The following is a 15,000-nucleotide window of genomic DNA, read 5'->3' as shown; positions in this document are numbered from 1 at the left end:
CCTCCCGCTCGCCTTTCCCCCCCTTTCCCTCCCCCCGTTTCCCCATTCCCTCACATCCCCACCTCCCATCGTTCCTCTCTCCCCCTCTCTCCCCCTCCCCCCCTCCCCCCTCACCTGTTCGTCGGGAGCCGCATTACCTGTTCTTCTTCAATTAGTGATTTTTTTCAAGGTCTAGTTTAATTTTTTTCAATATTTTTTTATTTAACCTTTTTTTGTTGTCTTTTTTGTTGTTAATATTTTCTCTTCATTTTCTGTTTCACCTCATCATTCCAGTTTTTTGTTTTAATTTCTTTCTTCCTGTGGTTTTCTTTTTCCTGTTCTTCCTGATCCTGTTCTACTTTTTCTTCTTCGTCCTGTTCTTTTCTCAGTAATGCCTCCTGAGGTGATGTTATTTTTACATTTTTGATCTTCCGTTTTTCGTAGTTATTAATATTTGTCATTGTGCATTCAAGCTAGAAATCGAGCTAATAGGGTACTGGGATTTATTTCAAGGAGCGTAAGCAACAGAAGCCCCGAAGTCTTCCTCAAACTATATTTAGCATTAGTTAGACCTCATCTTGACTATGCGGTTCAGTTCTGGTCACCCTACTATAGAATGGATATCAAAATGTTAGAATCGGTGCAGAGGAGGATGACTAAGATGATTCAGGGGTTGAGAAACTTGCCATACGAGGAAAGACTCAAACAGTTAAACTTGCATTCTCTAGAAAGGCGAAGGGTGCGTGGAGACATGATCGAGGTTTATAAATGGATGAAGGGCTTTAATAAGGGAGACATTCATAAGGTTTTGTTGGTAAGAGAACCGGGTAGGACACGAAGTAACGGGTTTAAACTGGATAAATTCAGATTCAACAGGGACATAGGCAAAAATTGGTTTACTAACAGGGTGGTGGATGAGTGGAATAGGCTTAGCAGTCATGTTGTGAGTGCCAATACAATTGTCACATTCAAAAATAGACTAGATAAATTCATGGACAGCGATAATAGGTGGGGTTAGATACACGGGAGCTTAGGGTCAAAGGAGCTGCCTCGTACAGGCCTACCGGCCTCTTGCAGACTCCTGCGTTCTTATGTTCTTATGTTCTTATGTTATAATATTTCGCATCAGTAGTAGTAGTAGTAGTAATTATTGTTGTTTTCATTGTTGTTGTTGCTGTTGTCATTGTTGTTGCTATTGTTTTTCGTAAACTTGAAAAGAAATACTGGGGATATGTTCGTCCCATTTCCCTTCCATTACCAACAGTACCACCACAACCACGATAACCACAACCACAATAATCCACCACAACCACCACAAATACCATGAGAACCACAACTAAAAACGAAAAAAAGTGCCGTTATCACTACCAGTTCCACCAACGTCACACCCACCACCAGCATAGCATCACCACCACCCTCATCACCATCATCACTACCACCATCATCATGCACATAAACATCAATAACATGACTTATTGAGCGAAGGAAAAATACCCGTATCATTTTTGTTGACATTCTGAGAGAGAGAGAGAGAGAGAGAGAGAGAGAGAATGGAATGGCAAGGGGGAAGAGATAAAAATAATTAGAGAAAAAGTTTAGTAGGGAAAAAGGGAGGAGAAATATTGAAGAAAAAAAAACAGATTAATGTAGGAAGGAAAATTAAGATGTGATAGATATATAGACAGATAGAAAGAGATAGAAAGATAGATAGATTGAGAGAGAGAGAGAGAGAAAAGAAAATAGTGGGGGGATGGAAGGATGGGAGAGAAGGCAACAAAATGAGAGGAAGAGGAGGGGGAAGAGGAAAGGAGGGAGTGGGTGAGGGAGAGAGAAAGGAAGAGAGGAGGGAGATTAAAAGGAAGGGAAGGAAATGCAGGTTGGGAGGTTAAATTTCCCTTCCTTTCATTTCACATTCCAACCCTTTGCCCTCGTGTGTGTGTGTGTGTGTGTGTGTGTGTGTGTGTGTGTGTGTGTGTGTGTGTGTGTGTGTGTGTGTGTTCGTGTTTGCTTATCTCGTCTTTGTGTGTCAGTATGAGAGAGAAAAAGAGAGAGAGAGAGAATCTGGGCGTTGGCTTAATATGAAAAAAAAGGAGGATGGGAGGGAACGGGAGGGGAAGGGAGGTAGGAATGGAAGTGGAGGAGGAAAGAGAGTAAAGGGGGGACGAGAGAGAGAGAGGAGAGGAAGTAGGTTGTGAAGAAGGAGTATATTTCCATGCTAATGAGAGAGAGAGAGAGAGAATAGAAATTTTTCACACAACCTTTGTCTATAGTTCTCACAATCTTATTAATGCTTTCACACATTTTTATGGACTCTCTCTCTCTCTCTCTCTCTCTCTCTCTCTCTCTCTCTCTCTCTCTCTCTCTCTCTCTCTCTCTCTCTCTCTCTCTCTCCCGGAAGTTGAGGAACGAATTAACAGTGATGGGATGCTGATGTGATGTGCGGTCAGCAGTTTCTCTCTCTCTCTCTCTCTCTCTCTCTCTCTCTCTCTCTCTCTCTCTCTCTCTCTCTCTCTCTCTCTCTCTCTCTCTCTCTCTCTCTCTCTCTCTCTCTCTCTCTCTCTCTCTCTCTATCTCTCCTTCTTTACTTTACCTTCCCTTCCTTCCTTCTCCTTTCTCCCTTCTCCTTCCTCCCTTTTCATTCTCTCTTCAGTCAACAGATTATTTGAAAGAGGAGAATGGACTGATTGACTGTCTGATTGGCTGCCTGAGTGATTGAATGACTGACTGACTGATTGAATGACTGACTTACTTGACTGACTGACTTGACCGACTGACTACCTGACCTGAAGAGTGAATGATTGACTTGCTGACTGACTCATTGACTTACTGACTGACTAGCTGATTGACGGGATGGCTGACCGACTGAACATCTGACTGACCGACTGACTGGCTGAATGAATGACTGACTGATTGACTGTCCGACTGACTGACTGACTGACTGGTTGGCTCTGTATGCCTGACTAGGTCCATGTGTTGAAGTGATCCAGAACAGATCTCTCTCTCTCTCTCTCTCTCTCTCTCTCTCTCTCTCTCTCTCTCTCTCTCTCTCTCTCTCTCTCTCTCTCTCTCTCTCTCTCTCTCTCTCTCTCTCTCTCTCTCTCTCTCTCTCACTTCCTTTCTTTCCCTCTTTTATGTTTGTTTCTATTTTATTTGTGTGTGTGCATGAGTGCGTGCGTGCGTGCCTGCCAAATTATAACGCAAATAACGGAGAGGAATTATCGAACTCGATCTAGGACAGAACACACACACACACACACACACACACACACACACACACACACACACACACACACACACGGAACCCCCCACACACACCGAGACGAACCACAAACACACATACTCTTCACTCTTCCTCTCCCCCTCACACAGACTCCACCCCCCTCACCCCCCACCCACCCCTACATACATGACAATGATAATAACAGTAGCAACAGTAACAGCAAGCAAACAAGCGCGTCTTAATGGCTGCAAATAACACGTTTACATGATGGAGCAGCTTGAGGCAGAACGAGAGGAGAGTTGAACCTGAAACTGAACTGAACGGAGAACACGCCCTTCCCTTCCCCCTTTCCTTCCCTCCTCCCTTCGTCTCCTTCCCTTCCTTACTCTTTCCCTTCCCTCCCCCATCCCTCCCTTTCCCTTCCCCTTCTCTCCCTTTCCCTTCCCCTTCCCTTCCCCATCCCTCCCTTTCCCTTCCCCTTCCCTCCCTTTCCCTTCCCCTTCCCTCCTTTTCCCTTCCCCTTCCCTCCCCTATCCCTCCCTTTCCCTCCCCCATCCCTCCCTTTCCCTTCCCCTTCCCTCCCTTTCCCTTCCCCTTTCCTCCCCCATCCCTCTCTTTCCCTTCTCCTTCCCTCCCCCATCCCTCTTCTCTTACCCCCGTTCCTCTTTCCCCTTCCTCTCTCTCCCTTCCTCCTCCCTTCTGAGACCTCCGTAAAGACTGGTTAAGACCGTGTTGATGATACTGATGACAAATGGAACGACTTGAACGGATGTGAAGAGTCCGAGATTGCGGAGAAGAGTAAGATTAAAAAGAAAGAGATTGAAGAGAATACGAGATGAATAGTGGAGATGAAAGAAATGAGTTCATATTGAAGTATTACCACAGACGCGAGATTATAATAGATGAGGCCGGAGAGTAAAATGAAGATGAAGAGAGTGAAAAAAAATAGAACGAGATGTAGAGCGGAGAATTTGAAGAAGGTTAGAGGAGGGGAAAGAAGAGTTATGGATGCGAGGACTCGAAGATGAGGGAGAAGAATATAATAAAAAGAAAGTTAAAAAAAAGTACGAAATGACTTAGAGAAAAAGATGATGGGAAGGTTAGAGAAGGAAAATGAAGATGAATGTGAGTGTGCTGATGAGAAAGGAGCGTACTGGAACGGAGACGAAATTCTGAGATAGCGGAGAAGATTAAGATAAAAAAAGAGCTAAAGAAAGTACAAGATGAAGGAAAGGAGGTTAAAGGAAGGGAAAAAAAGAGCCTGTGAAGAAAGTAGCGTTTTTTGTTTCCTCTCCTTCCCCTTCCTTCCCTCTGCTTACCATCCCTCCCCTCTTCCTTCTCTCCTCCATTATCTCCCTTTCACCTCCCCTCCTTTTTCTCTACCCTGTTTTCCCTCCCTTCTTTTCTCTCTCATGCCTTCCTTTTTCCCTCTCCTCCTTTCCCTCCCTTACTCCCCCTCCTCTTTCTCTCCTCTGCTTCCCCCTCCTCTTCCTTTTCATGCCTTCCTTTTTCTTTCTCGCCTCCCTTTCCTCTCTTCCATCTCCTCCTCCTCTTCCTCTTCGCCACCATCGACTTTTCCCTCCCCTCCATCCGGTTCCCCATACTCTCTTCCTTCCCTTCCCTATTGCATATATGAATGAGGGACTAATAGATTGTAAGTAACGTTCTGATAACCCCTGAAAATGTACTACTACTCCTTAAATGTCATGAAAGCTGCCGCAATGTTATGACAACCCCGAAAATGCTAAATAATTAAGACTTAATGAAACACTTCTAAGTTATCTTTAAAGAACTCCAACATATTTATAAATCACAAGGCAAGCAGTGAGTTAGAGATAATGTGCAAGAATCCTCTCGCTCTAAACATCTTATTGAAAGCAAAGTAGACGAGACGTGCAAAAAGGCAAAGGAAAAAAAAAGGAAGACGATAAAGAATAGCGAGCGTGTAATGAGAAACAGGTGAATAAAGGAAACAAAAAACGCGATGACAGTGTACCGAGCCACAAGACGTGAACCTGTACCTGAGAGCATCCCAATTAGCGACCTCACACGGGGCGGGGCGCGGCGCGGAACAAAGAGGAGGCGGCGCTGAGGTAATGGCCGGGTAACGAGGCGGTGATGAAGGAAGTGAGGGCGGCGGGCGACGTGCTCCCCGACGCTGGCTTGCAAAGTGGATCGCTGGAAGACAATTACGGAGAAAGAAGCTTGACGTGATTTTGATAATACGAGAAGGTTTGTTAGTTGATTATGGCATTATTCTTGGTATCCGGTATAATAAACGTGTTCCCTGACGCTGGCTTGCAAAGTAGATCGCTGGAAGACAGAGTTATGAAGAAAAAAAAGCAGATAGACATGACTTTTGATGATACAAAAAGACATTAATAGATTCTGACACTGCTATTTTTGAGGTCAGGGCTAAATAAACATAAAAAAGTGTTATTAATATTGAAATAACAACAAATCTATGAACAAACAAAGGGGTTAGACATGACTTTTGATGATACGAAAAGACATTAATAGATTCTGACACTGCTATTTTTGAGGTCAGGGCTAAATAAACAGAACAAAAATGTTATTAATATTGAAATAACAACAAATCTACGAACAAACAAAGGAGTTAGACATGACTTTTGATAATACGAAAAGGCGTAGTTGTAGATTTTGACACTACTTTATTGGTATCCGGTCTTGATATACAGAAGAAAAAGGAGCATTAATATTGAAGCAACAGTGAAATAATGAAGAAAGGAGAAGGTAGACATGACTTTTGATGATACGAAAAGATATATTAACCCGGTAGGAGCGAAAGGACCAAATTTGTGGCTTTACCGTGTACCAGCGACGGGCCAAATTTTTCCCATGACATAAACCCCCAAAATAGACGATGGATAAACTGATCACAAATGCGCTGATAGGTATATATTATGAAATGGTTTGCCTGAGTGATGATTTTATCTCATAAATTCGCTTAGAGGGGCCTTTACGAAACATGGTCCCCGCAGCTACCGGGTTAATAGATTGTCATAATTCTTTGTATCCGGGTATAATAACGTTCTCCTCGACGTTGGATTGTAAAGTGGATCGCCGGAAGACAGAATTACGAAGAAAAAAAAGAGCAGGTACACATGACTTTAGATAGTGCGAAAAGGTTTATTAATGTGTTCTGGCATAATTCAACCTCTTTGGATTCTTTTTAGGAGCAGCGAGTAGCGGGCTTTTTTTTATTAATGTTTACTTTTTTGTGCCCTTGAGCTGTCTCCTTTGCTGTAAAAAAAAAAAAAAAAAAATTCTTGGTATCCGGGTATGATGAACGTGCTCCCCGACCAACGTTGCCAGATTGTCGTACTGAGCCGCTTGTATTTCCCAACTTCCTACCCCAAAACTGTCTTCTGGGCTCCAATAACGAAACTCATTTATAGTTATCGTTAAAAGAGTTAGATCCTGATGTTTCTTGGCAATAGTTAGGCGACAGACACCGGTAAATACTATGCTCTGAGTACGATAATCAGGAGCAGTACCTAAGTAGCGGGCTTTTTTTTATATATATATTTTTTTTACGCCCTTGAATTGTCTCCTTAGCTGTAAAAAAAAAGTGTCCCCGACGCTGATTATATTATTGCAAAGTGGATCGCGGGAAGATAGATTTATGACGAAAAAAGAGCAGATAGACTTGACTTTTGATGGTGCGAAAAGGTTTATTAAAGCTATTGACAGTCATCTTAGGATCCGGGTATGATATAGAAAAAAAAAAATAGTAGTAACATTGAAGTAAAAGTCGTAGTAATAGATCATAACACTATTTTTTGACATCCGGGCACGAGAAATAGAGCAAAAGAGTATAGTACTATTGAGAATAAAAGCTTTAGTAATAGATTATATCACTACTATTCTTGGTACCCGGGATGAGATATGGAAAAAGTTTATGTTGATTTATTAGACCTGGTAATAGATTCTAACGCCACTATTCTTGGTACCCGGGCATGGCAAAGAGATGTAACGGGCGTGGTAGTAGATTCTGACACTACATTCATTGGTACACGTGTTTGAACAGAATAAAAAGAGAAAATAAGCCAAGTTGAGGGCATACGGTAAATTGCCACTTGGTCTTAGTGCTCATCTCCGTAACACTGACCCTTGAGATATACAAATTTAAAGAGTAAAATTGTAGAATGAAAGTAAGAGTCGCGTAATGGAAGGGAGATATAGAAATGATTGCAACAACCCAGAAGAAGAAAGTTAAGGAAGATAGAGAAACGATTGTAACAGAACTCAGATGAAGAAGAAAGTTTAAGGGAGATATAGAAACGATTGTAACAGAACTCAGATGAAGAAGAAAGTTTAAGGGAGATATAGAAACGATTGTAACAGAACTCAGATGAAGAAGAAAGTTTAAGGGAGATATAGAAACGATTGTAACAGAACTCAGATGAAGAAGAAAGTTTAAGGGAGATATAAAAACGATTGTAACAGAACTCAGATGAAGAAGAAAGTTTAAGGGAGATATAGAAACGATTGTAACAGAACTCAGATGAAGAAGAAAGTTTAAGGAGATATAAAAACGATTGTAACAGAACTCAGATGAAGAAGAAAGTTTAAGGGAGATATAAAAACAATTACAACGGAACTCAAAAGAAAAAAAAGCTACAAAAGATATAGAAACGATTGCAACAGAGCCCAGATGAAGAAGAAAAAAAGTTAATGCTACAGAAGTCATGCATATATAATGAATAAAGGAAGAAGATAGAGTGAAATGCGAGTGACATGACGAAACGCAATTACGAGAAAGAAATGAATGAAAAAAAGGTAATGACGCAGGAGTAATGACAGTGTAATTGACGGAAGGTGTAGAAATTAATTAACAAGAAGAGCGGGAAAGGAAAGTCTAAATATATAATGACATTGTAACGCAAGAAAGACGTAGAGATGATGACGGAACGGAAGGCGATCGCTACAAGGAGGAAGAGGAAGTGGAAGAGAATGAAGATGAGGAGGAAGAGGAGGAAGAGGAGGAAGTGTTGTTAAAAGGGATAAGAGGAATAAGATCGCTACAAGGAGGAAGAGGAAGTGGAAGAGAATGAAGATGAGGAAGAAGAGGATAAAGAAGAGGAGGAAGAGGAGGAGCTGTTGTTAAATGGGAAAAGTGGAATAAAATCGCTACAAGGAGGAAGAGGAAGTGGAAGAGAATCAAGATGAGGAGGAGGAGGAGGAAAAGGAAGAGGGAGAAGAGGAGGAGGAGGAGGAGAAGGTATTGTTAAAAGGGAAAAGAGGAATAAGATGGGGACGGAATGAGGATGGAAGGCGAAGGAAGGAGAATAAGAGGGAAAAAGGGTGGAATTATGTTAATGATGTGATTCTGAGAGGCCGTATTCCCAAGCGTTTCGGCGTCCAAGCACACACATTTGACAAGGCTTACGTGGGAGTTGTGGACATTGCTATGGGAGGAAGTTTTATGGCCCCGGTGGTAGTCTGACAAAGCTTCTGAACTGGCTTACGTGGGAGTTGTGGACATTGCCATAGGAGGAAGTTTTATGGCCCCGGTGGTAGTCTGACAAAGCTTCTGAACTGGCTTACGTGGGAGTTGTGGACATTGCCAAGGAGGGTAGTTTTATGGCCCCGGTGGTAGTCTGACAAAGCTTCTGAACTGGCTTTCGTGGGAGTTGTGGACATTGCTATGGGAGGAAGTTTTATGGCCCCGGTGGTAGTCTGACAAAGCTTCTGAACTGGCTTTCGTGGGAGTTGTGGACATTGCTATGGGAGGAAGTTTTATGGCCCCGGTGGTAGTCTGACAAAGCTTCTGAACTGGCTGCTATGGGGGAGAGTTTTTATAGCCGGTGGTAGTCTGACAAAGCTTCTGAACTGGCTTTCGTGGGAGTTGTGGACATTGCTATGGGGGGAAGTTTTATGGCCCTGGTGGTAGTCTGACAAAGCTTCTGAACTGCAAACGTGGGAGTTGTGGACATTGCCATGGGGGAAGTTTTATGGCCCTGGTGGTAGTCTGACAAAGCTTCTGAACTGGCTTACGTGGGAGTTGTGGACATTGCCGTGGGGGGAAGTTTTATGGCCCTGGTGGTAGTGTGACAAAGTATCTATACCACGAACGTGAAAAGCACTCCTGAGAACCCGAGTCATCTCCTCTTCAGCCACTGGAAAGAGTTGACGTGGGAGGCGGAGGCGTCTGAGAGCACCGATCTTAAAACCTCCAACGGATGCAACCAAACACGCTTATAAAGAAGAGATGGATAGAGGATGAGTGAAATTAAGTATGAGGTAAAGGAGAGGGTGAAGAAAAGGAGGGAGGAAACGCAATTACGAGGAAGGAAAGGGAGGAAAAAATGGAGAGGAGGAGAAGGAGACAGAGGTAGGAGTAGAGGGAATGATAGAAGGGAGAAGGGAGTGGAGAGGAAAGAGATTGAGAGATAGGAGTAAAAAGTAAAACAGAAGGGAGAGGGAAGTGGAGAGGAAAGAGATAGGGAGGTAAGGGAAGGAGAGGGAAATAGAGGGGAAGAGAGTGTGCAAGGGAAGTGAGGATAACAGGGAGTGGTCGGAGTGGAGAGGAGAGAGAGGCAGCGCTTTAGAACATTGAAAAGGGAGATATATGTGAGGTGGGAAAGAGGGGAGAGAAAAACTCGAAATTGCCCTCTCTTTTGGTTGATCATTACTTTTGTCTTTGTGGGAACAGCGATTAGCGGGCTTTTTTTTTTACACCTTTTTTTGTTGCCCTTGAGCTGTTTCTTTAGCTGTAAAAAAAATAATGACAAGAAGACAGACCTGATAACTATACACTAACAAGGTGGTACAGAGATTACACAGGTACACGGCTAATTGAAGAGGACAGGTAAATCATATCATTGTGACGGAACTCTTGGACAGGATAGTGGTTAGCCTTGAAAAAATGACACACACACACACACACACACACACACACACACACACACACACACACACAATGGTCGTATAACAAACAGCTTGGCAACCACTCCCCTTTATTCCCACTTCCCTAACTCTCTACTTCATCCTCCTATCTCTTTCTGTTTCCCTTTATTCACTTTCTTCTCCCTTTCTCCTCCTTTCCTCTTCCTTTGCTCTCCATTTCATCCTCCTATTTCTTCCTATTTAATTTCTTTCCCTCTATTCACTTCCTTCTCGCTTTCTCTTCCTTTCCTCTCCTTTCTTTTGTCCTCTCTTCCCTACTCCCTCCTTCTCCTCTCTTCAGACCCCAATATCTATTCCCTCCCTCTTTTTCTTCCCTCTCCTCTCCCCTTCCCTCCCTCTGTCCTCCCTTCCATCCTTCTCTCCCCAGCCTCCATATCCTCCCTTCCCTCTCCATTTCCCCCTCTCCTGTTACCTTCCCCTTCCCACACTGATATGTACCGTTTCTCCCACCCCCTCTTCCTTTCTATCTCTCCCCTATCCCATACCTACAAAATTCTCCTTCTTTATTTTTCTCCATTATATCTTCCTTTTCAGTGTTATAAAGTGTCCCCTCTCTTTCCTTCCCTCTATTTTCATTCATCTATTTTTCCTTCCTCTCTTCCCCCTGTCGCCTCTCTTCCTCGCCGTCCTCTCTTTTCGTACTCTGCACTTTCCCCTTCCACTATTTCTCCTCTCTCTTTTCCCCCCAGCCTTCCTCTTTCCTCTTCCTTCCCTTCCTTCTTCCCCTTTCCCTCACTCTTCCCTCTGCGTAGTCCCAAATATCTCCCCTCTTCGTCCCCTCTCCCATTCTTCTGTCCCTCCCTTCCTTCTCCCTCCCCTCCCCTCTCCCCTCCCTTTCCTCCCCTCCTCGTCTCCACATCCGTCATTCCGCGGTCTGCATAAATTAAACGGTCATAACATTTGTTCTTTTTATTCTTTGTTCATAGCTGTGCGTTATATCAAGGCCACGAGAGAGAGAGAGAGAGAGAGAGAGAGAGAGAGAGAGAGAGAGAGAGAGAGAGAGAGAGAGAGAGAGAGAGAATTTATAAGTTCATTCTATCCTGGTTAACCTTGAATTCAATTGGAAGTAAAGGAAATAGCAGACGAAGGAGGAGGAAGGGGAGGAGTTCCTTGATGACAAGTAAGGAAAAAAGTAAGTGATCGTTTGGTGACTTGCCGGGGAGAGGAATTATTTATATGCCAAAAGAAGTAATGTTTGTGGGAGAAAGAAAATATTGTGTTGTCTGTTCGTGTTGTTCTCTGTCGTGTGTTGAAATGTTTGTGTCTTACCTTTTGTTTTTCATTCATATAATTGTTTTTCTTTTCATTTCATTGTTTGTTTGCCTGTCTGTTTGTGTTGTTCTCTGTCGTGTGTTGAAATATTTGTCTTACCTTTTGTTTTTCATTCATATAATTGTTTTTCTTTTCATTTCATTGTTTGTTTGCCTGTCTCTTTGTGTCTGGATCCGTTTGTTTGTCCTTCTGTCTGTCTATCTGTTTGTGTGTTTGTGTTCGTCAGTCTTTGTTTGTCTATATGTTTGTGTGTTTTTTTGCTTATTATTCTGAATCTCATTGAGTCTTTGTTTGTCTGTCTTTCCGGTGTCTGTTTGTGTCTGTCTGTTTGCCTTCCTGCTACTAATGAATGAAAAACGCAAGCAAAAAGAGGAACTGATTGTCTACTACATGTTCAAATAGGCAGTAAGTGAAGACAGTACAGTAGTATGTCACTCTACGCGTATATCTTTGCGTGTATGTGTATGTAAATGGGTGACAGTATGCGTGTATAAAAGTATATAATAAAACCATCATTGTACTGCCCTGGTATTTGTGCGTGGGGAGCCTCAGTGACAAAGAGAGGAAGTCGACGGTTCTCCTCTGCGACTCGTTCCAAACCTCGACTTACATACTAATGGCAGGCGGCGGCGGTGGTGGTGGCGGCGCCTTGGCCCTCTCCAATTGGCCAGCCTTGCGTGACGTCATGACCACCGAACGCTCCAATTGGCTCGTAACAGAGAGGCTGAGGCTGGGGGTGAAGGCAACGCTCTGATTGGCCTATTTTTGCGTGACTTGAGCACACCTGACTTGCCACGAGCGTCAATAATCGCCTGCTTTCGACCTTTTTCTGATTAGTCAAGAAAAAAAAATGAAAGGTAAATGTTCGGGAAAATGTGAAAGTTTTCTTGTTTAGAACCAATAAGCTGTAAATTTGTTTTGGTTTGTTGGGTGATTGCTTTGACTTTGCTCGGGGTTGACTTTGCTTGGGGTTAAGCGAGAGAGAGAGAGAGAGAGAGAGAGAGAGAGAGAGAGAGAGAGAGAGAGAGAGAGAGAGAATTCAACTTGCATCACAAATATTCACACACAGACCCAGTAACCAATATAAGTTGTCGACTGCATAAACACACACACACACACACACACACACACACACACACACACACACACACACACACACACACACACACACACACACACACACACACACACACACATACATGAACGCTTGTTTCCCAATGTTTGTGTATTTTGACCATGTAATTAAGCCTAGGTTAAAAATTACACGGAGGTGCTCACACTGCTCTGACGGATATCTAGGTGGTGGTGGTGGTGGTGGTGGTGGGGTGGATCTTGCGATGAAAATTTATGAGAAAATGAAAGGAAGATAAACATAAATTAATGAAACATGAAGAATATGTAGTGTATGAGAAATAAATAAGTAAATGAATAAATAAATAGAAATAAATCTTTAGAATGATATATTAATACTAGGAAAGAAAGGAAAGTAAACAAAGTTTAATAAATATTTAGATAAACGAATAAAGACATAGAGAATAAGGAGGTATTGAAAATGAATAACGTCATAGATAAATAAATATAATTACAAAAGATGAGGGAAAAAACATGTAAATAAATAGCAAAATAAACGAGAGAGAGAGAGAGAGAGAGAGAGAGAGAGAGAAAAGGAATGTCGGAAACGGTGGTGTGTGCCCTCAACAATGCGGATTAGCGCGAAGAAAACAGGAAACGGTTGCAACCAAGTGATGGAAAACGGCGCCGTGGGGCTAAGATTGACTCCCTCTCTCTCTCTCTCTCTCTCTCTCTCTCTCTCACATATATACTTACTTTCTTGGTTTTTCTCTCGTTTACACATTTTCCTTTTAATTTGAGAGAGAGAGACCCGAAAGCGTGTCACGACTACCCCCTCCCCTCCACCCCACACACCTCCTTCTCCTCCGGGTCATGAGGTCACGTGCTTCCCCCGGGGTCAGGTTGGGTGGGGCGGGGGTGGAGAATGGTATGTTAAAGGGAAAACGGGGGGAGAGAGAGGAAGGGAGGAGGGGGGGTGAAAGGGGAGGAGATCAGACGGAAGGAAGGGGGGCGAGATGTTAATGGGGAGTGAAAAGGGGAAGATCATATTAAGGGGGTGGTGGATCCTATGTTAGAGGGAAGAGGGTGAAAGGGATAGGAGAAAAAAGGGGAATGGTATATAAGATGGGAAAGGGGAACGAGAGGTGAATATGTTGAAGGGGGAATGGGGAAAGGGAATGGAGAGGAAAGAGGGGGAAGAGAGAGGAGTGGGAAGAGGGGGGAAGATAGGGGAAAGAGAAGTGGAGGAGAATAACATGTTGAAGGGGAAAAGGGAAAAGGGAGGGGAGATGGAAGAGGGAGAGGAAATGGTATGTAAAATGGGAAAGGAGAAAGGGAAGGGGAAATCAGATCAGACCGAATGAAAGGAAGGAAATGCTACAAAAAGGGGAAGGGAAGGGAAAGTGTAGGGGAAGGGGATGGTTGGATAGTATGGTAAAGGGATGAAGGGAGTAGAGAAAGGGAAGGGAGTAAGTAGAGGGGAGAAGGGGGAGGCGACAGTGGGAAGGGGTCAAAAGTGGAGGGGGTCAGAGCTCCCTGGAAATGACTTTGATTGGGTGTTAAATTGCTGTTGTTTGTCTTGGCTATTATTGTTGTTGTCGACGTTCTTTTTGTTAATGTTCTTTTTCTTTCTTTTTCTTACTTGATTTTTTGTTTTGTTTTACTATTTTCTTTGCACCTCTCCTTTTTGTGTTTATTTATTTATTTATTTATTTTGTTTTCATTTGTTTCTGTTTTGTTCTTTCCATTTCTGATTTGTATAACTTATTTTCCAACGCTTTATTTATTTATTTATTTTTTTAGTCGCTCACTTTGTTGTTGCTTTTTAATTTCTTATTTTAACTAATTTTCCAAACTTTTGTGTCACTTTTGTCTTTGTTTTGCTTGTTTTTTTTTCTTCTCATTGTTGTCCATTTGTACTTCATTGTTTCTTTTCGTCCAGTGTCGTGTTCGTTCTTCTTTTTATCTCTTTATTTATTATTCATTATTTATCTTTTCTTCTTTTGTCTTCTCGACCTCATGCTCATTTTGTTTTATCATTCGTTCATTCATTCATTCATTCATTCTCTCTCTCTCTCTCTCTCTCTCTCTCTCTCTCTCTCTCTCTCTCTCTCTCTCTCTCTCTCTTCCTGGAATGGCTGGTTTCCGATTGATTGCTGATTTTTGGCATAAATTTCACCACTCATTGTTCACTTTCACCACCACCACCACAAAGACCACCTCCACCACCACAAACACCACCTCCACCACCACCACCACCACCACAATAACCATTACAAACAACACCACCACCATCACCACAAACTCACCACCTCAGACTCCCGTAAATTACATGCTTACGAGTGTTGTTCTTCTTGTCGTTCTTGTAGTTCTTGTTCTTGTCCTTATTCTTCATGTTATTGTTGTTTTGCTTGTTCTGTTTCTTCTTGTTCTTGTTCTTTTATTTCCTCCTCCACCTCTGTTTCCTTTCTTTTATCATCATCATCATCATTATCATCATCATCATCATCATCATTATCATTATC

The 15,000-nt window shown here is 42.7% G+C and overlaps 1 protein-coding gene across 5 annotated transcripts in view; it reads left to right on the top strand.

Annotated features, from left to right (window-relative positions):
* Positions 1 to 15,000, top strand: part of LOC126998366 (uncharacterized) — a 191,645-nt gene that overhangs the window by 133,143 nt on the left and 43,502 nt on the right. The gene's annotated exons all lie outside the window — the stretch shown is intronic.

This window comes from Eriocheir sinensis, chromosome 14 (genome assembly GCF_024679095.1).
Source record: "Eriocheir sinensis breed Jianghai 21 chromosome 14, ASM2467909v1, whole genome shotgun sequence".
Classification (NCBI taxonomy): domain Eukaryota; kingdom Metazoa; phylum Arthropoda; class Malacostraca; order Decapoda; family Varunidae; genus Eriocheir; species Eriocheir sinensis.
The sequence above is the reverse complement of the archived record's forward strand: the minus strand, read 5'-3'. Positions and strand labels throughout refer to the sequence as shown.